The sequence below is a fragment of the Scyliorhinus torazame genome, chromosome 27 (genome assembly GCF_047496885.1).
Source record: "Scyliorhinus torazame isolate Kashiwa2021f chromosome 27, sScyTor2.1, whole genome shotgun sequence".
In the NCBI taxonomy this organism is placed as follows: Eukaryota; Metazoa; Chordata; class Chondrichthyes; order Carcharhiniformes; family Scyliorhinidae; genus Scyliorhinus; species Scyliorhinus torazame.
This window is the reverse complement of record NC_092733.1, coordinates 27,061,615-27,085,755: the sequence shown is the minus strand read 5'-3', so window position 1 is coordinate 27,085,755 and position 24,141 is coordinate 27,061,615. Positions and strand designations below refer to the sequence as shown.

At 50.4% G+C, this 24,141-nt stretch overlaps 1 long non-coding RNA gene across 1 annotated transcript in view; it reads right to left on the bottom strand.

Moving 5' to 3' along the window:
- LOC140403400 (uncharacterized) overlaps nt 1–23,062 on the bottom strand; it is a 269,765-nt gene extending 246,703 nt beyond the window's left edge. Inside the window, exons 1-3 of the long non-coding RNA XR_011938300.1 lie at nt 22,756–23,062; nt 4,210–4,305; nt 1,589–1,736 (exon numbers count right to left, since the gene is read on the bottom strand). This is a non-coding gene — a long non-coding RNA (uncharacterized lncRNA). The remainder of the gene's footprint in view (nt 1–1,588; nt 1,737–4,209; nt 4,306–22,755) is intronic.
- Nucleotides 23,063–24,141: the final 1,079 nt, after the last annotated feature.

Genomic DNA, 24,141 nt, shown 5'->3' with positions numbered 1-24,141 from the left:
GGGCGTTCCCAAGCTGACCTGCCCTCAATGGGCGTTCCCAAGCTGACCTGCCCTCAATGGGCGTTCCCAAGCTGACCTGCCCTCAATGGGCGTTCCCAAGCTGGCCTGTCCTCAATGGGTGTTCCCAAGCTGGCCTGTCCTCATTGGGCGTTCCCAAGCTGGCCTGTCCTCAATGGGTGTTCCCAAGCTGACCTGCCCTCAATGGGCGGTCCCAAGCTGACCTGCCCTCAATGGGCGTTCCCAAGCTGACCTGCCCTCAATGGGCGTTCCCAAGCTGGTCGCGTCATAAGGCGGCAGGACACTCCTCTTGTGCTGCGCTGGAGCCTGGCACTGGACGCATCATCTGCGCACAGGTAATTGCGCACATTTCCCTATTAAAAACAGCGGCCCGTGCTTCCCATCGCTCGCCGGATATTACAGGTCACTATTCCTAACTGGATAAAGAAGATTCTCCTCAATTCCCTCTGGGATTGATTAGTGACCAACTTATATCTATCGCCCCTAGTTCAGCTCTAGCCCAAAAGTGTGGAGATGGTGACATTTTAATCCAGAAACCCAGACAAATGCTCCTGGGACACGAGTTCAAATCCCACAATGGCAGCTGGCGGAATTTAAATTGAATTCATTAAACCTGAGTGTTGACCACAAAACTACCATTGATTGTCGCGTCTGGTTCACTAATGCCCTTTAGGGAAGGAAATCGGCCATCCTCACCCGGTCTGGTCTACATGTGACTCCAGACCCACAGCAAATGTGGTCGGCTCTTAACAGCCCCCTCTGTTCAAAGGGCAATTAGTTCAAAGGGCAATTAGGGATGGGCGACAAACGCTGGCCCGGCTGGCGACGCCCATATTCCATCCCAGGATGAAGGTAACCTGGAAACTACTTCCCAACGTTTATCCTAACAAGCCTCTTCACAAACTTATGAAAGTCGATCGGGTCGCCTCGCAGCCTTTTGCTTCTTATAAACCAGTGACCGGGCTTGCTCAGCTCGGCAGAAATACTCATTTGTGTCGGTCTTCTTGTGAACCAGCAAAACCAGGTTTAGTGAAGGGAGCGCAATAGGAGTTAAAATCAGGCCCATTCGCAATGGCCTGCCCCCCCCCCCCCCCAACAACCCTCCTCCACCCCCCAACCCTCCTCCACCCACCGCTTTTGGCTTTATGACAGGAAAAATCTACAGAGGAACAAAGTGTAACGGGAATTAAAAGCACCCACAAAATGGAAAGGACAGAGAGAAGGGGAGAGATAGAAGAGAGAGAGAGATACCACAGTGTGCAGGTTAGGTAGGTTTATGGGTTACGGCAATAGGGCGGGGGGAGTGAGCCTAGGTAGGGTTCTCTTTCAGAGAGTCGGTGCAGATTCGATGGGCCGAATGGTGGCATCGTAGTCCAGAAACCCAGGCTAATGCCCTGGTGACACGGGTTCAAATCCCACACCGGCAGCTGGTGGAATTGAAATTCGATGAATTAAATATGGAATTGGAAGCCAGTCTCAACGGTGTCGACCGCGGAACTATGATCGATTGTCGTACAAACCCACCTGGTTCACTAATGAGCCTTTAGGGAAGGAAATCTGCCGCCCTTACCTGGTCTGGCCTATGTGTGAATTCAGGCCCCGCCACAATGCGGTTGGCTCTGAGCTGCCGCGACGATGGCCCAGCGAGCCCCTCCGCCTTCGTCTGCAAGCACCTGGGTGCACCTTCTGCTGAGAATGAGCTGTCGACGTGTCAAAAACTGCAATGGAACATGGTATGAGCATCAAAAAAGGATGTAAAGTCGCAAAAATTCTCTTCACTGGAGTCAGCCCGTCAGGAAATGCTTCTTGTTGCCATGGAGAGCAAAGGGCATTTAAATATCTATAGCCTGAGCAAAACATAATCTAACAGTGTGAGAGTCCAAACATTGCTTTGCCACTGCTCAAAGTACAACATAATGCTGTTATCCCTTTTAGGTGAGTATTTCACAGAATTGCTTTCTGTCACAATCTGTGTGTTGAGCAGAGCTGGAATTATTTGTGTAACCCCTTCAGGACCAGAGTGTTGTGTTCTTTGCTTTTGTTCTTTCAGGACGGTGAAGGTCTCTGTTTTGTTATACTCTTAACGTAGGATAAGCTGCTTCCTTGGTGTGCACTCTGACAAAGGAAGGTTCAGACTTGGGGATAGCTTCAACACGTTTATTAAACTATTAATAATTCTCCTACTTGGATTCGACGTGACTGTTAATCCTGCTATAGCTACTCAGACTGATGAACCAGTCTGCTACAATCCACATGGTGGGTGTGATGTTCAATCAACCCTGTGTCTGTACTCACTGAGAGTCTCCACTGGAAAGAGACTGAGCATGTGTGATGTGTCCTTTTATATGGGTTGGTGTAATGCCCTCCTGTGGTAGTGTCACCTCTGTGTGTATCGTGAATGCCCATTGGTCGTGTCCTATCTTGCTGACCTATTGGTTGACTGTCTGTGTGTCAGGTCTCTGGTGCTCCCTCTAGTGTCTAGCTAGGTGTAGTGTATGTACATTAACCCTTTGTATACTTACAATGATGTATATCACCACAGTCGCAGTGTTAACAAAGAACAGCAAGCAGTGTTGAACAAACAAAACTAATTTATTACACTACACTGAATTAGATTCGTACACATTGCTGAGGAGTTAGTTAAGTAAAGGCAACACTGCACATCTACAATACTAAACTATGCTATCAGTTAAGCTATCTCACATCTACTCTGTCTCTACTTCTCTTGCTCTCTCTAGCTCTCTCCCAGAAATCAAGGAGGCATGTGATATTATAATAATCTTAATTGTCACACGTAGGCTGACATTTACACTGCAATGAAGTTGCTGTAAAAATCCCCTAGTCGCCACACTCCGGCGCCTGTTCGGCGACACTGAGGGAGAATTCAGAATGTCCAATTCACCTAACAAGCACTTCTTTCGGGACTTGTGGGAGGAAACCGGAGCACCCGGAGGAAACCTACGCAGACACAGGGAGAACGTGCAGACTCCGCACAGACAGTGACCCAAGCTGGGAATCGAACCTGGGACCATGGTGCTGTGAAGCAACTGTGCTAACCACTGTGCCACAGTTCCACTCTAGAGCCCCATCTAGTGACTAGTGTAGTAACATTACATTAACCCTTTATGTACTCTACAATATCCAATACAACAATATCCAATATGTAATCCAAAGTCTCAATTCCCAAAGGAAGCTAAATAAATTTGGCATGTCTGCATCGACTCTCACAAACTTCTACAGATGTGTGATAGAGAGCATCCTATCCAGCTGCATCACAGCCTGGTATGGCAACTGCTCGGTCCAAGATCTCAAGAAACAACAGAGTGTGGTGAACTCAGCCCAGCGCATCACAAAAGCTTGCCACCCTCACATTGATTCTGTCTACACCTCCCGCTGCCTCAGGAAGGCAGACAGCATTATTAGAGACCCCTCCCACCCAGGCATTGCCTACTTCTAGACCCTCCCATCAGAAGGTACAGAAGTCTGAACACATCCAGTCATAGGAACAGCTTCTTTCCCACAGCTACAAGACTCCTCAACGACTCCCCCTTGGACTGATCTGTTCCCTGTAAAATGCTCTTCATGACGCCCTATGCTGCTCTTGCTCCTGTATTTGCTTTGTTTGGCCCCTTGTTCCGCACTGTAACCAATCACTGTTTGTCGATGTACCATTTGTCAATGTTCCCTGTTGATTATTCTTGTGTCTACTATGTACGTACTGTGTACGTTCCCTCGGTCGCAGAAAAATACTTTTCACTGTACTTTGGTACATGTGACAATAAATCAAATCAAATCAAATCAAAATCGAATATCCACATATTGTGACACAGGGAAGATGAACAAAAGTGCAAACTGACAGATAGACCTGTTACAGCACCCGGACCCCACCCTAATTTATTTTGGGAAACCGGACAAGACCCCAATTACTTTTCCATTCTGTAAACCGCGCTGAAACGATACTTCACTCCAGGAGTGATTCCACTGACAACCAGAGATCTTTTATACTCAAACAAACTTCATTATTAACACAGGATTAACCCCATTAACATTCAAAGGAAAAAACAGCTTTTATAAAATAAAGAAAGTTCTTTGAACTTACTTCCCCATCTACTTCCAAACTTTCAATTGAGCAAAATTCGCACACACAGGTCAAATACCACTTAGCAATAAAGTTAACACTTAGTGGCTTACAGATGTTGGGCGGAGAATCCCACTCTGATTCGCAAAGTCCTTGGAAGGGAAGCTTTCAGAAGTCAGTCTGAGAAACACAACTCCTTTCCGGAGAATCTAGAGCAGAATTAAAAAAGGAAACTAAAAAACAACAGACAGGCAGGGCTGAAAAAGAAACTAAATAAAACAGACCCAGCCCCCTCCCATGAGTGACATCACCCCTGTATAGCAGTTAACCCCTTAATCACAGCTTCAATCCAGTAATCTGAATACCTTAGCCTAACTTCTTTAATTATATTAGTGCAGCAGACACATAATACAATGTACATATACATTTCCTACATTCATCACAGACCCAGGTCCTCCATTAAAGGTAGTAAAGGCCCCAATCCCCTTCAGGAGAAAAGACCGAGTTCTGAAGACTCGATGGTCCGAATGACTGCTATCTGTGCTGGGATGGCTACATCACTGTTAAAGTCTCAAGCCTCAGGGCAGCACAGTGGCGCAGTGAGTAGCACTGCTGCCTCATGGCGCCGAGGTCCCCGGTTCGACCCCGGCTCTGGGTCACTGTCCGTGTGGAGTTTGCACATTCTCCCCGTGTCCGCGTGAGTTTCGCTCCCAAAGATGTGCAGGGAAGGTGGATTGGCCACGCTAAATTGCCCCTTAATTGGGAAAAATGAATTAGGTACTCTAAATTTATTTTTTTAAAAGTCTCAAGCCTCTTTCAATGCTAAACACACAATTTCCTTTCAATCTTAAACACCCAACTCACCTTCATTGAACCTTTTCGTATGCACCACATTCATTACCTTCCATTATACCACCTTTAGGAACTTTTGCAGGGCTGCATTGAGTGACAGCAAGGAAAAGACCCCAGCATCTCGTCAAATAGTGGCGCTCGTTCAGAGAGCAGAGAAGGCCTCACTCTAACATCTCACACACAAGACAGCACTCCCAACATGGCTGCACTCCCTCAATACTGCGCCGCGATTGGCTGTCCAGAATCGGTGCTCAAACCTCTCGAGGATTGAAACCCAAAACCATCAAAATCAGAGACCAGGGTTCCGTCCGTCAAACCACCGGAATATCTATCATGACCCTAATTAAGATACGATGAGTAAACCAGTCAAGAGAGCCACCTGCACTAGTCTGAATGAAGCAGACTTGGTTACGTCATGGACCAATTAGTATTCAAATGGATAATCTTCACATTCAATGGCATTCAATGGCATTAGCATCGCTGAATCCCCCACTATCAGCATCCTGGGGTTACCATTAGGAAACTGAACTGGACCCAGCCATATAAATACTGTGGCTACAACAATAGGTCAGAGGCTGGGAATCTTGCGGTGAGTAACTCCCCTCCTGACTCCCCAAAGCCTGCCTATAGTATCCGGACAATGCATAAGGAAGCCATTCAGCTCATCGACTCTGCACTGTCTCAGGTCCATACCCCCACCCCAACCCGCCCTATCCTTGTAACCTAACCTACACATCCCGGGACACTAAGGGGCAATTTGAGCATGGCAAATCCACAAAACCCGCACACCTATTAGGCACAAGTCAGGAGTGTGATGGAATACTCTTCACTTGCCTGGATGAACTCAGCTCCAACAACACTCAAGAAGCTCAACACCATCCTGGACAAAACAGCCTCGCTCGATTGCTCCCCCTTCCACAAACATTCACTCCCTCCACCACCGACGAACAGCCGTGTGTACCATCTACAAGATGCATTGGAGTAACTCACCAAGGCTCCTTAGACAGCACTTTCCAAGCCCACCACCACTACCATCTAGAGGGATAAGAATAGCAGATACAACATGGGAAGAGCACACCTCTATGTTCCCCTCCAAGTCACCCACCGTCCTGACTTGGAAATATATCGGCCGTTCCTTCACTGTCGCTGGGTCAAAATCCTGGAACTCCCTCCCTAACAGCACTGTGGGTGTACCTACACCTCAGGGGCAGCAGCGGTCCAAGAAGGCAGCTCACCACCACCTTCTCGAGGCCAACTAGGGATGGGCAATAAATTGGCTGGCCTAATCAGCGACGCCCACATCCCTCAAATTAATCTTTGAAAAGTAATTATTCCGAAGAAGCATTCAGTGGGAAAATGCTTCCGACAAGAGCCAGGCCTAGTGAAGGAGCCATCCTGTGTAGGCTCGAAAAACCCTTGTGGGCCTGATCGACAGGCACGCTTTAAATCCTGCCTCCCTGCGGAGAAAGCACATTGAGGTCACGACAAAGCTCCAGTCATTTATAAACTTATCTGTATTCTGCAGCAGCATTGTTGGGTACCAGCTCAAAGCCAAGGGATTAGGCGATGAAAGGCCTGACTTGACCTCTGGCCCCGCCTGACAAATTGGACCACTTTTCTCTCGTGGAACCGGGTGAGGACTATAATACTTCATTACAGACTCTCTGCCAAAGCTGCTCGAACACAATTCACAGGCTGGGCGGCTGAATGAGCAGTTTTGACATCTGATGACCCCCCCCATCCCCCTCAGCCTTTCACACCACATTGGCAAGGCCATCCCCTCCCCAGCCCTCCCCCTCCCACTCAAGTTGCAAAAGCACAGCAGACATCGTACATGTTTCGGGTCAAGAAAAGTGGCTCCAATTTTTCCATGTTCGCGAGAACATAATAAATGCGCCTTAGATTAGCCCCGGTCACAGAGCCTCTCGGGGCTGTGCACCCGCGGCGGTTCAAAGTTCACAGGTGGCGGCGCACTGTTGCCGGAAGGCTTCATTCAGACCGCAAGAGTCTACTCTGCCTGAGGTAATCGAGAAACATATATTGCACCAACAGATGCCCCCGGTCCCCGGTCCCAATCCTTTCACCTTCCAACTAACTGCTCAATATCTGCCCCCAAAGAGAGAACAAAAGTTTGCCTCTTTCGCCATCTCAAGATGACCCGAAGCATTTGCGACCAGTGAACTGAACTTTTGAAGTGTAGCCACAGTAGCAATGTCCGAAATGCAGCAGCCAAACTGCGCATAGCAAGCTCCCACAGACAGCAATGCGGTCAATCGCAAGATCATAGAATTTACGGTGCAGAAGGAGGACTTTTAGCCCATTGAGTCTGCACCGGTCCTTGGAAAGAGCATCCTACTTAAAACCACGCCTCCACCCTATCCCCGTAATCTCACCTCATCGTTTTGGACACTAAGAGCAATTTATCATCCACCTAACCTGCACATCTTTGGACCGTGGGTGGAAACCGGAGCACCCGGAGGAAACCCACGCAGACACGGGGAGGACGTGCAGACTCCGCACAGACAGTGACCCAAGCCGGGAATCGAACCTGGGACCCTGGAGCTGTGAAGCAACTGTGCTAACCACCGTGCTGGGCGACATAAAAGCAGGGGCTGCTGGGGCTGCCACTGTGATTGTGAAGATAGAGTCCCTGACCTTCACTACTCGTGAGGAGTCATTGAACTCTTTTTTTTTGCACGCATCCGCCTGCAACCAGTGAGCCAGCGTTCTGCCCACTTCTGGAGACCGTGAATTGGATTCAATTTGAATTTGAATTGTTTTTTGGAGCAAGCAAGCAGATGGATAAAGGTCTTGACCTGTCCCACTCTGCACATTGTCTTTGTAACTTTCAGAACAGACTAGGTATTAGGAAAAAAAAAGAAAATTCATACGGAAATTCAAATTAGGAGCAGGAATAGGCCACTCAGGCTCACGAGCTTGCTCCGCCATTGGATTAGACCATGGCTGCAATAATTGTGGCTCACCAGCTGGGTATGAACCAACTAACGTCTATTTGCAACGGGATCAATCTGAGGTAAAGGTCCGTGATCGCGAGGGTGACCCCCCCCCCCCGCCCCTCCATGGCCTTTGACCCCCTTGTCGATCAGAAATCAGCCTTGAATATATTTCAACAACCCAGCCCCACTGCTCACTGAGGAAGGGAATTCAGGAGACTAACCACCACCTGAGAGAAAATATTTAGGATACCGGACCAGCGCCCACTTTTGTTCGGATCCCGGGTGAGCCCCCAATCGAATTAAGCAACACAATACAGCTCAAATGTCACACATAAATAAAGTTAACAATCAGGATTACTTGCGTATCTGTGCAGACCTTTAGAAAGAGAGACCCTTTTCAGGAACAACCTGAAAATCCTTCTTTCTTGTCAGACTGCTCTGCCAGCTCAACCTAACAGCATCTGGCAAAAACTGGAAACTACAGACGGACCTGGCTCCTCCCATTAATTACATTTATTGTATCCCACTGAGGTGTCCCATCACCTGTTTAGCTAGGCCTATGTGAGATCCCTCATCAATGATCTACCCTCCAGGTAATCTTCAGCAATCAATACAATATTCCATTAGCCACATCCGTGTAAAAAAAAAGTAAATTGTTAAAATAAATAATTACTTCACCTTTTACAACTCCTTAATTACAGCTTTAGCAGACACACTGGGCTGGATTCTGTGTCCCGCCCCGCCACATTTCTGTTTCACCCCGCCGGCGGGATGCTCCGTTACGCCGGCTGGTCAATGGGGTTTCTCATTGTGGGGCAGCCCCACGCTGTCGGGAAACCCCCGGGGTGCCGGCAAAATGGGGCCTCCCGCCGGCGGAGAATCCAGTGGACTGCCTGTATGTGTTTTAAACCAGGGCTTTTAATAACATTGCTGCCGCAAATACGAAATATAATCTGGAAACATTTCTACATTCATTGCACTCCTCATTTCAGTCTTTTGCGGGAGGGACCCTTAAATGTTTAACTGTGAGTCCTAGTTTGAGGCTCCCCCACAATATTTGCAACAGTCTGTCTTCAGCATCGGTTGAGGGATAAATATTGGCCAGAACGTACTTGAGACGATGACGCCATGGAATGGTTAGTGGTGTGTGGGATGCCTGTACACTGACCAAGAGGTGGGGTCATAAAGATGTGGTGCAACCGCCACCTCAACAAGTACCAAGACGTACCAAAGTGTGATCCTTGGGGGGGAGGGGGGGGGGGGGGGGGGGGAGAGCGGAGACGCTCACACGAGCGGAACACGTCGGGCGCAAAATAATTCTGGGTGAACGGGAATTCGACAAGGGCTGGACTGTCGGGCGATCGGCAATTGTGAGCGATCGGATTCGGGCCTGGAGGGACAGGCCGGGCGAGTCTCCGCCCGCTCAGCGCTCGTCAAGGAAGGAACATGACCTTGCCATTTCGTAAACCCTCCCCCCCTCCGCCAGCCCCCACCGGTTTTCCTGATGGCTCGCATCCAGAGTCTGCAAACTGAGGGAATTAGGGGTTAAATGGATATTTAATAACCTGATTCCCGAAAATGTCACCAAAGGAAAAAAAAAAAAAACCCCAAATGAACAAGCTCCCTCCAGTCACGAGTCATGTCCTTCAGCTGAATAGGTTGTCATGGTTCTCAAGCATTTGGGTATTGAATAACAATGATGCAGAAGGCTGCATTAAGAAAGAGACAATGAGGGAAATTTTTCCTTTTCTGCAATAATATAAAACAGGGAATAATGAAACTCGGCACCGTGCTACATCCCTGATAATTTTAACTTGGATCAAAGTCATTGGAAGTCATGAGGGGCAAAGTTATAATTAGTGCATTCGTAAACAGGGACACATTCTCTGCAAATACATGGAACATTTTCAAGCCTATTGCGCCTTTTTATAATTGCCTGGGAGCTTATAATTTCCTGTCACTCTCTCCGTGGCAGCCCCTCGGCCAATCGGAGCCGACTCTCCAACCAATCGGCACCTTCTTCTGGTGTCGTACAAATTGTCGGGATTGGTTTGAAATTTGGCATTCTTGGATTTGTCCTGAGAACCGCCAGGTGGTGAAGAAAAAACTTCAGCAATGGGGCCTCTCTTTTTCCGCAGTAACGGACGGCAATGCGGACGGGGTTTGACAATATAAGGCGGGGGGAGATCTCGTGGAGCTCGAACAATGGCAAGCAGCAGATGGGGCCGAATGGCCTTTCTCTGTGCTGTACATTCCACGTGATCCAATGCGGCAGATAAGCTGACAGCCGACAAACAACATAAACCTGGCAACCTTCTCTGACAAAAGGCCATCGACCGACGCCACCATTTCAAGGCTGAGGGATAAGTCAAAATACTTCGCATTATGTTGGGTTTGAAGAAACTGATTGAAGCTTCGGGATCAGGACCTGGCATTCCGTCTCCTGGGTCTGTTTCTTCGGATGAAAGCCGAACGGACAGAATGTGTGACATTAAAAAGAAAAGCAGCCATTACAATGGGCAGGGCACAGGTCACGTGCTTGACATCATTTAACCTGCAGTCCTGTCCAATAGTCCTGCCGTGGTGTGGTAGAACAGAACTGGCAAAGAGAGAATTCCACAGTGCAGGATTTTCAGGAGAGAATCATAGAATTTACAGTGCAGAAGGAGGCAATTTGGCCCATCGAGTCTGCACCGGCTCTTGGAAAGAGCACCCTACCCAAGCCCACACCTCCACCCTATTCCCATAACCCAGTAACCCCACCCAACACTAAGGGCAATTTTGGACACTAAGGGCAATTTACCATGGCCAATCCACCTAACCTGTACATCTTTGGGCTGTGGGAGGAAACCGGAGCACCCGGAGGAAACCCACGCACACACGGGGAGAACGTGCAGACTCCGCACAGACAGTGACCCAAGCCGGGAATCGAACCTGGGACCCTGGAGCTGTGAAGCAATTGTGCTATCCACTATGCTACCGTGCTGCCCTTCAGCATCGGCCTTCTGGGTTTGCTACGATCTTGCTTTTTTTTAAAACCCAACTTGACCGGGAGTGAGAAACATTTAGAGGTAAATCAGCCAGGACTATGTTGTTGGGAGTCGGTTTAGCTCAGCTGGTTGGACAGTTGGCTCGTGACGCGGAGCGAGCCAACTGCACGGGTTCAATTCCCGTACTGGCTGGGGTTATCCGCGAAGGCTCAAACTTGCCCCTCGCCTGAGATGTGGTGACCCTAAGGTTAAATCACCACCAGTCAGATCTTCCCCCCCCCCTCTCAAAGGGGACATCTGGGATGTGGTGACTTAACTTACTTACCTAGAGTGGGTATCACTACTGCTCTGTAGACCGTGAGCCTGGTGCCGAGTCTGAGGTTTTGGGGTGGGATTCCCCGCCGGCGGGATTCTCTGTTTTGCCGGCGTCCGGGTGTTTCCCCACAATAGCAAACCCCATTCACCAGCCGGCGTAACGGAGAATCCCGACAGCGGGTCGGGGCAGAAATGTGGCATGGCGGGACGGAGAATCCAGCCCCTGGTATTCAAACGCTCTCTTCATCAGGTGGCCAAATACTATGCTGACACACTAAAGACGGTGTTGAACCTCACAACACATCCTGCTGTTATGACACCATGGGCTAGTGTGCAGTCAATTTCAGCCCCACAGACCCCACAGCCCCAACATAAATGAATTAACTAATAATACGCATAGAGTTTGCAGAATCGTTGGCCCCTTGACTGCTCAATAAGTTATAGCCACCAGGTTTGGAAGTTGAACACAATAACTGTTCATAACAGAAACAAAGTTGAAATATGCAGTAGGTGTAATGGAATAACGGTCAGCTGATCACACTTTTACCACCCCACCCTCTACCCATATGCACGCAGGACAGGCACACACAGAGGGAGCAGAAGGAGAAGGGGATAATCATTGGAAGTAAAATGAAATGAAAGATGAGTGTCCTTGTTTCTGATGTTGAAGTCATTGCAGCAGGCTGTCCGCCCAGGATGCCAAAGATCGTCTGGCAGCTGCATTCAGTCAGTACTCCGAGGTTCTCCTCTGGAGAGGCACTTTAACTTGTATCAACCTGGGCCTTCACTCAGAGGAACAGCCTCAGGCCTGTTCAATTCTTGTTTGTTTCCAACTCCACCAGAATGACCAACAGCCTTGTTGAGATAAGGACAGAGTACCCCACACAAGGTGGTAAAAGGGTTTTAAACAACTGACCCTGCCTTCAGCTGGAGCTGGGCTGGATTGGATTTCCCTCCAGTTCAGTATGGCTGTGGAGAGAGAAAGGTCTTTAATTTAGATCTTCAGAAATAATCCATTAAATGAGAGAAAGAGGTCAAAGCTATGACCTTCAAGCTTCACCAAATGGAAAGGAAAAAACCCCACAGTCACACAGAGGAAGGAACATCCTGACCAATTAGCAGGGGCCATTGATAAGGCCCTTAAAACAGTCCATTGGCCGACAGCCAAGTCCATCACGGTGTGTCAGCAATGATCCCCCTTGAATCTGCTGATCCGCAGTGTGAACAGCTCTTTGGAACCTGCCTTGCATGAGGTCATACGTCAGGGGCGTCACGGCAGCACAGTGGGGAGGCACGGGGTAGCACAGTGGTTAGCACAGTTGCTTCACAGCTCCAGGGTCCCAGCTTCGATTCGCGGCTTGGGTCACTGTCTGTGCGGTGTCTGCACGTCCTCCCCGTGTCTGCGTGGGTTTCCTCCGGGTGCTCCGGTTTCCTCCCACAGTCCAAAGACGTACAGGTTAGGTGGATTGGCCGTGCTGAATTTCCCTTAACGTCCAAAAAAGGTTAGGTTGGGTGGGGCTACTGGGTTACGGGGATGGCCTTGGGGGTGTGGGCTTGGATGGGGTGCTCTTTCGGAGGGCCGGTGCAGATTCGATGGCCTCCTTCTGCGCTTTAAATAAATCCTATGGTTTACCAGCCACTCGAAATAAAGGTGAAGTCCATCTTCAAGGCAGAGGCACATTAAATGCCCTTGTACAAAAATTGAAATAGCAAAACAACAGAAATTGAAAGGCGGAAAAGGCAGAAGATGGGGATAAAACAGGAGGATCCTTACACCACAACTGCGTGGAGAGCAACGTTTTGAGTTGAAAGACAATGATTCAGCTACGGACCATACAATCACCTCTGATCTTGCGAGTTGCTTGTCAGAGAATTGGTCGCACTCATTATCTGCATGAATGTGGGAAATATTGCTACTCCTGCATGTATGAGAGTGGAAGGACAATCCCAAACTCAACCGCACTCACTGGAAATCCGATATAAAACCAGAATCCAGGTGGCTTATTAATTATGGAACATCAGGAGTCGAAACCCGATGCTGACTATTCCAGTGATATGGAATCAATCCACAGAACTGAAACATGGCTCCTTCAATCTCACCCTCACCCATAGCAAAGTGACTGACAAGTAACAGAGGCAGTCTTCAAACAAACCGAATGATTCCCTTTCACAGAACTTACACTTTAGAGAAGCTTGTCACAATTTATTTGAATTCCCTCAGGCAATCACCGAACTTTCCTTTTTTTAGTTATCAGAGGAGAAATCAGGCTGGAAGCCCAGGTGCTGTCTACAAGTGGTTCTCAGGGACTCGGCGCTCTCTCTCACTCCAGCCACACCCCCACTCATTTTCAATTGCCTTTGCTTTTCCTGCCCTGCCCTGGAAATAATATTAGACGGAGACTTCGAGCTTCGTTTCAGGAATTTATTAACACGGCATCGTGGAGAGGCTGCATCGGTTAATGACCATTCATCAGCATTCTGAGTTGCAGCAGAAATAGAACATGGGCGGGATTTTCCCACACCCCGCCGGGTCGGAGAATCGGCGGGGGGAGCGGTGTGAGTCCCGCCCCTGCCTGCTGCCGAAATTCTCCTGTGCCGGGGTTTTGGCGGGGGCGGAAATCGCGGAGCGCCAGTCGATGGCTGCTGGCAGCCCCCCCCCCCGGTAATTCTCCGGCCCGCGATGGGACGAGTGGCCGCCCGTTTTCGGCCGGTCCCGCCGGCGTAAATCACAGCAGATCCTTACCGGCGGGACCTGGCTCCGCGGGTGGCCTGCAGAGTCCTCGGGGGGGGGGGGGTGTCGATCGGGGCCCACCGATCCGCGGGCGGGCCTGTGCCGTGGGGGCACTCTTTCCCTCCACACCGGCTGCTGTCAACCTCCACCATGGCCGGCGCGGAGAAGAACCCCCCTGCGCATGCTCTGGGATGGCGCCAGCACACGTTGGCACTCTCGCGCATGCGGCAACTCGCGCCGGAGGCCCTTCGGCGCTGGTTGGCGTGCCGCCAAGCCATTCCGTGCCAGCTGTCGCGGCGCCAAACACTCCGGCGCCAGCCTGGCCCCTGAAGGTGCGGGGGACTACGCACCTTCGGGGCGGCCCGACGCCGGAGTGGTTCACGCCACTCCTCGCCGCCGGAGTGGACAGTCCCGCCGGTTTGCGGAGAATCCCGCCCCATATCTTTATACCAAAATCAATAGTTTTCCGTGCAAAACAATCTCAGGTCTGGCCGTGTTTATGTTAAACAACCTTGGGAGCACTCTTGGTTTATTATCTCTTAACTAATAACATTCTGCAGTCCTTGGCCAGAACAACTTGTCAGCACAATAGGATTAATCTAAACGTTGTTTACAAATACCCATCATTCTAAGATATGGCTAAAAACAGTGTTAAATGTAGCTAAGCAATCCCAGCTTTAGAAAGTGCTTTTTTATAATAGCAACTAATATTAATATTCTCTAAGCGGTCCAAAGCAACTAATAATTCCTCACATAACTTTCCTTCTACACTGCCGATACTTCCCGAGGGGTCGTTCCCCTCAATGCACTCCGCCATGCCCTCTCCCACCCCACCACATTGCACCTTAATTCTCTGGACCTTTCTAAATCATTGCTCGTGGCTCCAGTTGGGCATTGCGTGGAAGTGCGTCAAGGCATCAGGAAGTGTCGAGGGGTAGTGCCAGACCTGCACCGGGGACGGAGGGACGTGAGAGTACTTGGCGACACAGCGAAGCCAGACAAAGCTGGAACTATTGACCTTGGAGCACAGAAGGTTAAGGGCGAGATTTAATCGCTGCGCCTAAAATAGGAAGAGATTGGTCAATTTGGGAGAAAATGTTTCCACCCTCAGGAGATTCAGTCACCAGTGGCATCGATTGAAGATCATTATTAGAGGCACCAGGGTGGAGGGTAAGAGGACCATTATTCACGCAGTGGTTTGCTCTGGAGTGTGCTGCCTGAGAGAACATAGAACATAGATCATTCCAGCGCAGTACAGGCCCTTCGGCCCTCAATGTTGCGCCGACCTGTGAAACCACTCTAAAGCCCATCTACACTATTCCCTTATCGTCCATATGTCTATCCAATGACCATTTGAATGCCCTTAGTGTTGGCGAGTCCACTACTGTTGCAGGCAGGGCATTCCACACCCTTACTACTCTCTGAGTAAAGAACCTACCTCTGACATCTGTCCTATATCTATCTCCCCTCAATTTACAGCTATGTCCCCTCATGCTAGACATCGCCATCTGAGGAAAAAGGCTCTCACTGTCCACCCTATCCAATCCTCTGATCATCTTGTATGCCTCAATTAAGTCACCTCTTAACCTTCTTCTCTCTAACGAAAACAGCCTCAAGTCCCTCGGCCTTTCCCCATAAGATCTTCCCTCCATACCAGGCAACATTCTGGTAAATCTCCTCTGCACCCTTTCCAATGCTTCCACATCCTTCCTATAATGCGGCGACCAAAATTGCACGCAATACTCCAAATGCGGCCACACCAGAGTTTTGTACAGCTGCAACATGACCTCATGGCTCCGAAACTCAATCCCTTTACCAATAAAAGCTAACACACCGTACGCCTTCTTAACAACCCTCTCAACCTGGTTGGCAACTTTCAGGGATCTATGTACATGGACACCGAGATCTCTCTGTTCATCCACACTGCCAAGAATCTTACCATTAGCCCAGTACTCTGTCTTCCTGTTAGTCCTTCCAAAATGAATCACCTCACACTTTTCTGCATTAAACTCCATTTGCCACCTCTCAGCCCAGCGCTGCAGCTTATCTATGTCCCTCTGTAATTTGTAACATCCTTCTGCACTGTCCACAACTTAGTGTCATCTGCAAATTTACTCACCCATCCTTCTACGCCCTCCTCCAGGATAAAAATGACAAACAGCAGTGGCCCCAAAACAGATCCTTGTGGTACACCACTAGTAACTGGACTCCAGTCTGAACATTTCCCATCAACCACCACCCTTTGTCTTCTTCCAGCTAGCCAATTTCTGATCCAAACTGCTAAATCTCCCTGAATCCCATGCCTCCGTATTTTCTGCAGTAGCCTACCGTGGGGAACCTTATCAAACGCTTTACTGAAATCCATATTCACCACATCAACTGCTTTACCCTCATCCACCTGTTTGGTCACCCTCTCAAAGAACTCAATAAGATTTGTGAGGCACGACCTACCCTTCACAGAACCGTGTTGACTATCTCTAATCAAATTATTCCTTTCCAGATGATTATACATCCTATTTCTTATAAACCTTTCCAAGATTTTGCCCACAACAGAAGTAAGGCTCACTGGTCTATAGTTACCGGGGTTGCCTCTACTCCCCTTCTTGAACAAGGGAACAACATTTGCTATCCTCCAGTCTTCTGGCACTATTCCTGTAGACAAAGATGACTTAAAGATCAAAGCCAAAGGCTCAGAAATCTCCTCCCTAGCTTCCCAGAGAATCCTAGGATAAATCCCATCCGGCCCAGGGGACTTATCTATTTTCACACTAAAGGGGAACAGATTCAATAGTGACTTTCAAAAGAAGAACTGGATAGATACTCAAAAGTGGGGGGGAAATGTGTAGGACTCTGGGAAACGAGCGGGGTGGAGCGCAGCGAGAATAATGCAATTGCTTTTGTCAAAGAGCCGGCAATATTTGGTTTTAAAAATCCTGGGTTTGCAGCAAAACATATCGGAAAACACTTTTGGTCTGTGTGGAGGCTGTGACCGAGCGTTTGAAAAGTCGGAAGGCAGACCGTGAGACGCGTCCGGGCAGAACAAGGATTGGGCAGAACAAGGGCGGTACGGTAGCACAGGTGTTAGCACTGCCGCTTCCCTGGCCAGGGTCCCAGGTTCGATTCCCGGCTTGGGTCTGTGCGGAGTCTTCACATTCTCCCCGTGTCTGTGTGGGTTTCCTCCGGGTGCTCCGGTTTCCTCCCACAAGTCCCGAAAGACGTGCTTGTTGGGTGAATTGGACATTCTGAATTCTCCCTCGGTGTACCCGAACAGGCGCCGGAATGTGGCGACGAGGGGGTTTTCACAGTAACTTAATTGCGGTGTTAATGTAAGCCTGCTTGTGACGCTAATCAAAATAATGACGATGATGATTGTTATTATTATTATCATTATGAAGCGACATCACTGCTGTGGGGCGATGGGGCGAGAAGCCAAGAGCTCACCCTTTTCGGCTGAATTAAGTGACCCACTGAAGTGTGCTAGCACTGTGTTGTGGGTTAGAGACCGGCCTTATCCTCTGGGATTTTCTGTGGAATAGAACCTGGTTGTGATAGAAACAGGTCTCATAGGGTTTCACAGCACAGAAAGAGGATCTTCGGCCCATCCTGTCTGTGTCGGCTATCAAGCGCCTATCTATTCTAATCCCATTTCCCAGCACTTTGTCTCATTCATTGACGGGATGTGGGCGTCGCTGGTTAGGCCCAGCATTTATCGCCCATTCCTAGTTGCCCTTCAGAGAGTGGCGTTGAGTTGTCTTCTTGAAGTGTAGGTACACCCACTGTGCTGTTAGGGAGCGAGTTCCAGGGTGTTGGCCCAGCGACAGTGAAGGAACGGCTGATATATTTCCAAGTCGGGATGGTGAGTGACTCGGAGGGGAACCTCCAGGTGGTGGGGGTACCAGGTATCTGCTGCTCTTGTCCTTCAGGATAGCAGTGGTCGTGAGTTTGGAAGGTGCTGCCTAAGGAACCTTGGTGAGTTCCTGCAGTGCGTCTAGTAGATGGTGCGCACGGCTGCCACTGTGCGTTGCACTTGGCCCATAATGTTGTCTGTCCTGGCATTTCAAATGCTCATTTAAATGTATTTTAATGGTTTGAGGGTTCCCTCCTCTCCCACCCTTTCAGGCAGCGAGTTCCAGACTCCCTCCCCCCTCTGGGTGAAATTGTTTTGCCTCAAATCCCCTCAGAATCTCCTGCCCCTTACCTTAAATCTATGTCCCTGGTCCCCTCGTCGAAGGGGCAAAGTTCCTTCCTATCGACCCTGTCTATCTCATAATTATGCACACCTCGATCAGGTCCCCCCTCAGCCTTCTCCGCTCGAAGGAAATCAACCCCAGCCTAGTCAGCCTCTCTTCATCGCTGAAACACTCCAGCCCAGGGAACATCCGACGAATCTCCTCTGCAACCTCTCCAGTGTGCGTAGGCAAATGAACAATTGGAGACGGGACTGGTTGTGCAACAGGCGTACTCCAGATGCAGGAGGAGGTGGTGCACCTTAAAGAAGTCGCCAAGGCGATGGCTCCAATGAACAGTCCTTGTTGCCTTTCAACCCTCTCCCAGTCAACACCAACCTGTGCGAAGACTCTGGAGAAATTTGCACTTCTTCCACTGTTGACCTCGTGCGCCCATTCGGCGTGTGTCACGGTGGAAAGCATGGCTTCAAAAGGCTTCACATGTGAAAGCAGTGTTACGCAAACCTATCCGGATGGTGCATGATTAACGCAACATTGGTTCACACAGCGTCACTGCAAACCTGGGCTCCTTCCACTTTGTGTGTGTGACGATTATTCGGCTGGCCCAGTGACAAGGTAGCATCGAGTGGAGGAGCATTCCAATACTGGAGGACCACTCTGTCATGATATGTAGACAGACATGTAACTAAAGGGTTAATCACAACACTTAACTGCGACACCAACACTAGACGGCACCACTAAACCACACGATATAACCAAGCTCCCAAAGGCTCTTGGGCTCTTTCCACACAGGAGTAGTTCAATAGCAGTTGTGTAGCAGAATCAGGTCACAGCCCAGCCACCACGTGTAGTTCAGATACAGTTATTTCGCATTACTTTATTTCGAGAGTAAGTTCAGTAGAGTGTCAAACTCATTTATTGGTTTTATCGTGACTTAATAAATTTGTTTATGTAACATCGAAGACTCGTGTATTCTTCAAGAGCATCTGCAACCAGTAATGACAGATATTACTTTAACTGAATAATACAACATGGTACCAGGAGTGGCAATATAATATAACACACTCCAAACGCTATAATCCCGAGGTCCCCTAGAAAAGGGGTATTCAAACAAACCCCCTATGTGAACATCGAGGGGTAAAGGGGAGTAAAGATGTAGGCATCCCTCAAGCTCTGGCACCGTGCCATCCAGCTTCTATGATGCACTCTCTTCTCTCGGAAGCAGATTGGCAATGTCACACACACACACACACACACACACACACACTTACAGAAGCTCATAGAATCCTTACAGGGTAGAAGGAGGCCATTCGGCCCATTCAGCCTGCACCCATCCACTCCACCCTATACCCGTAACTTAACCTGTACATCATTGGACACTAAAGGGCAATTTAGTATGGTGAATCCCCCTAACCTGACCATAGGAGAAAACCGGAACACCCGGAGGAAACCCACGCACACACGGGGAGAACGTTCAAACTCCACACAGTCACCCAAGGCCGGAATTGAACCCGGATCCCTGGCACTGTGAGACAGCTGTGCTAACCTCTGTGCCACCGTGCCGCCCAGTTAGCACATTGTGTGCGTGCGCCCCTGTCTGATTTGCCCATCGGTTGGGAGGGTCGATGGCTTGGCACCATGGATATGTTACGGCACGAAAACAGGCCGTTCGGCTCATCGTGTCTGTGCCAGCTCGCCAAAGGAGCTCCATGACTTTGTGTCATTCCCCTGCCTTTTCCCCGTGCCCCCTACACACTGTTTCTATTCAAATTGTTGTTGGCGCACATTCGCACCAGTCGCCTGTTTTCTTTTAACCCTTTGGCGAATGGTGGGGAGAGGTGGTGGAAGGATGTCCAAGCTGATTGTCAGCCCACCGAACAACATTGAACGCTCTTTCTGTGACCAACAAGTCCTGGCGTTGGACTCGAACCCAGCTCTTCTGGTCCAGCAGCAGGGGCGTTACCCACTGTGCCACAAGGCTTTGATTCAAATAATCATCCAACGCCCTCTTGAATGTCTCGATTGAACCAGCCTCCACCACCGGGTGTCCAGACAGCGCACTCCAGGCCCCCAAACACTCGCTGTGTGAAAACATTTTTCTCACATCACATTTGCTTCTTTTAATAATAATCTTTATTCGCGTCACAAGGCTTACATTATCACTACAATGAAGTTACTGTGAAAAACCCCTTGTCGCCACACTCCGGCGCCTGTTCGGGTACACGGAGGGAGAATTCAGAATGTCCAATTCACCTAACAAGCACGTCTTTCGGGACTTGTAGGAGGAAACCGGAGCACCCGGAGGAAGCCCACGCTGACACGCGGGGAACGTGCAGATTCCGCACAGACAGTGACCCAAGCCGGGAATCGATCCTGGGACCCTGGCAATGTGAAGCAACAGTGCTAACCACTGTGCAATCATGCCGCCCATTGATTTCTCCCTATCTACTCTGTCCAGCCCCCGCATGATTTTGAACATCTCTATCCAATCTCCTCTCAGCCTTCTCCTCTCCAAGGAGAACAGTCCCAACCTCTCCAATCTACCCTTATAACTGAAGTTTCCCACCCCTGGAACCATTCTTGTGAACCACGTCTGAACTCTCTCCAACGCGTTCAAATCCTTCCATTAGTGTGGGGCCCGGAATTGTACACAATCTTCCAGATGAGGTCCAACTTGTGTCCAACTAAGTTCAGTAAGAAGCCTTACAACACCAGGTTAAAGTCCAACAGGTTTGTTTCGAATCACTAGCTTTCGGAGCGCTGCTCCTTCCTCAGGTGAGCTCTGAAAGCTAGCGATTCGAAACAAACCTGTTGGACTGTAAGCTGGTGTTGCAAGACTTCTTACTGTGCTCGCCCCAGTCCAATGCTGACATCTCCACATCATTGTATAAGTTCAGCATAACGTCCTTGCGTTTGTACTCTATGCCTCTATTATTAAAGCCCAGAACCTAATATCCATAGAATCCATTGAATTTCTACAGTGCAGAAGGAAGCCATTTGGCCTTCTGTAAAATCCTAACTAGGCCCATTCCCCAGCCTGTAACCCCACCTAACCTCGGCATCCCTGGACACTAAGGGGGCAATTTATCAAGGCCAATCCACCTAACCTGCACACCTTTGGACCGTGGGAGAAAACCGGAGCACCCAAAGGAAACCCACGCAGACACGGGGGAGAACGTGCAAACTCCACATAAGGCGGGAATCAAACCCGGGTCCTTGGCACTGTGAGGCAGCAGTGCTAACCACGGTTTGATTAATTCTCCCTACTCTCCTGACCTGGAATGGTGGGTTGACACGTGTGCCGAAACAGAGTGTGTCTCATTGCAAGGGTTGCCATCAACAGGGGACTTCGCTGAAGATTGCCCCCCCCCCCCCCCCCCCCCAGGCAGCAAAGACAATGGTTTCTAGCTGGCAGGGGGACTTTGTGAAAGGAGCAACACTGAGGTGGGAATCTGGGCATGAGGGGGAAAAAAAACCCTCAGTGGATGATTGACAACTGGCCAGGACATGAAACGGGCCAAAGGAAGAGGTTGCTGATATAATCAGAGGGGTAGGTGTCTCACTCCCTGCCCGTCTCGCTCGCCCATTCACTTGGAAGGTGGACCATTGTGGTAAACCACTGTGTTGCATTGTGCTGTGTTGTACATGCCTGGGCTTGTCCCGGCTGGCTCCGCCTGTGGCTCCTCCCCTCGGGCTCAAGTATAAAGGTGGCTAGTCTCCGCCTCCGCCCCAGTTCGGGACCAGAGGCCACGAGGCTAGCTGTTTAGTGTATTAAAGCCTCAGTTACATTCATCACTCGTTGTGTGCTTATTGAAAACATATCAACCGTGGGGTTGAACGTACATTCTATTGGACGATTAGACATGGTAACTGAAGCATAAGAATGAACAGTTTCGATCGTAACTTTAAGTAACATAGCGATGAAGTCTTCCATTGCCTGCTCGGCCGTTGTGGGAGTTTTGGATGCCCCTTTCCTGGCACTCCCCAGTGCCATGCAGCCATGGGTGGCCGTGCCAGGAGCAAGCAGCTTCCTATGGCATCGGCTGAGGGATTGAGTCAGAATTCGCAAGCCTTTCCGCCGCGTCGAGGGGGGGAGATCTCCTCGAAGCGAGGCGGTGTTGTCGTTAGCGACTGGAGATGGCAGCCAATCATTCTGGATGGACGGCAACTTGCCCTTTTGAGTCGTGGACGCCTCGACGGGGAGGCGGCGAAGGAACGGGAGCGACTCCGGATCGCCACCATCCCGTGGGAGCGTCCAGCCGCCGCGTGTCCGAAGACCTGAGTACGCCAGAATACGCGGCGGCGCCAGGCGTAAAAACCAGGGTCCAAACGGCGTCACCATCCGCGAGATCACCCTCCCCCATGATCTCCGACCCGCAGCCCCCACCCCTCCGCAACCCTGGGCTCTGACTCTCGACCCAAGTGGCACGTGAAGGATTGAACTTGTTGAGAAGTGTGTGGGTTCAGCAAGCCGAAGCAGGTGTGTGTGTTTGGGGGCCCCAACAGTACACCTCCCTCTCTCCGCAAAGCGAGGAAAAGAAAAAACACAATGAGAAGAGCATCTTCCCCCATCCCCAACAGCGGAACTTAATGCAATTTCACACGCTATTAATATTTTTGCTTTTACCTCTCTCCATGTCAGTCAGAGATCTCGAAAATTAGCAGCGCTGTGGTAATGAAAGAGCAGCTCGTACACCTGAACAATCTGTCAGGAGGCTGACTGCTAATCTCCGCGCCGCCCACTGAATCATTCATTGGTGTTTAAATTACAATCCATCTCCGCTCCGACCGATCCGACGAGAGCCCCGGTTCCACCACCCTGATCAACATGCCCTGACAGGTAACAAGCGTGTGAATAATTTGCACCGAAAATAAAGCTGGAGATTTAGTTCCACCCACTGCGTCGCCTGATTCCTGCTTCTCTGTTGCTGCCTGCAGACGGGGCTCCAGGCTCTGGGCGACGGAGCTGTGCAGAGGAGAGAGAGAGAGAGAGTGTTACACCCTGCCCTCTGTGTTCACCTGCAGTAGGGTGGCACGGCGGTTGCCACTGCTGCCTCACAGCACCGGGGACCCGGGTTCGATTCCGGCCTCGGGTGACTGTCGGTGCGGAGTCTGCACGTTCTTCCCCCGTGTCTGCGTGGGTTTGCTCCGGGTGCTCCGGTTTCCTCCCACAGTCCAAAGATGTTCAGGTGACGTGGGTGGGCCTTAATCAATGTAGGGGGGGGGTGGGGGGGGGGGGGGTGGTTTGCGGGGATAGGTCAGGGGAGTGTGCCGAGACAGAGTGCTCATTTGAGGGTTGCTGCGGACTCGATGGGCCGGATTTCTATGTCACAAGATTAGCCGACAGAATCAATATATTGGGCGGGATTCTCCGACTCCCCGCAGGGTCAGAGAATCCCCGGGGGGGCGGCGTGAAGCCCGCCCCGCCGCTCCGGCACCGGTTTTCAGGCGGGGTGGCCGCGCCGGTCAGGGGCCGTTGGCAACGGCCTCCCCCCCCCCACCGGCAATTCTCCGGGCCCATATGGGCCGAGCGGCCGTCGGTTTCTGGCCAGTCCTGCCGGCGTGAAATGGACATGGTCCCACACGGCGGGACCTGGTGCGGTCCTCGGGGGGCGTGCGGGGGGGATTGGCCTGGCCCGCGATCGGAGACACTGAGGAGACACCCCCCCTGCGCATGCGCAAGAATACGCCGGCCGATCTGCGCATGCGCGGAACCACACCGGTGGATCTGCGCATGCGCTAACTCACGCCGGCCCCCCGCCAACGGCCTAGTCCCCGGAAGTACGGAGGACTCTGCAACTTTCGGTTGGCCTGATGCAGGAGTGGTTCGCGCCATTTGTTTACGCCCCCGTCGGGCCATCGGAGAATTCGGGAGAATCCCGCCCACAGTTTCATCAGCCGATGCAGAGAAAAGGATGCATGAACATGTGGATTCTCCGCTGTCGGGAATCTCCGCTGCCGGGATGCTCTGTTGCTTTGGGAGCCCGGGGATTTCCTGGCGGCGTGCGGCTGC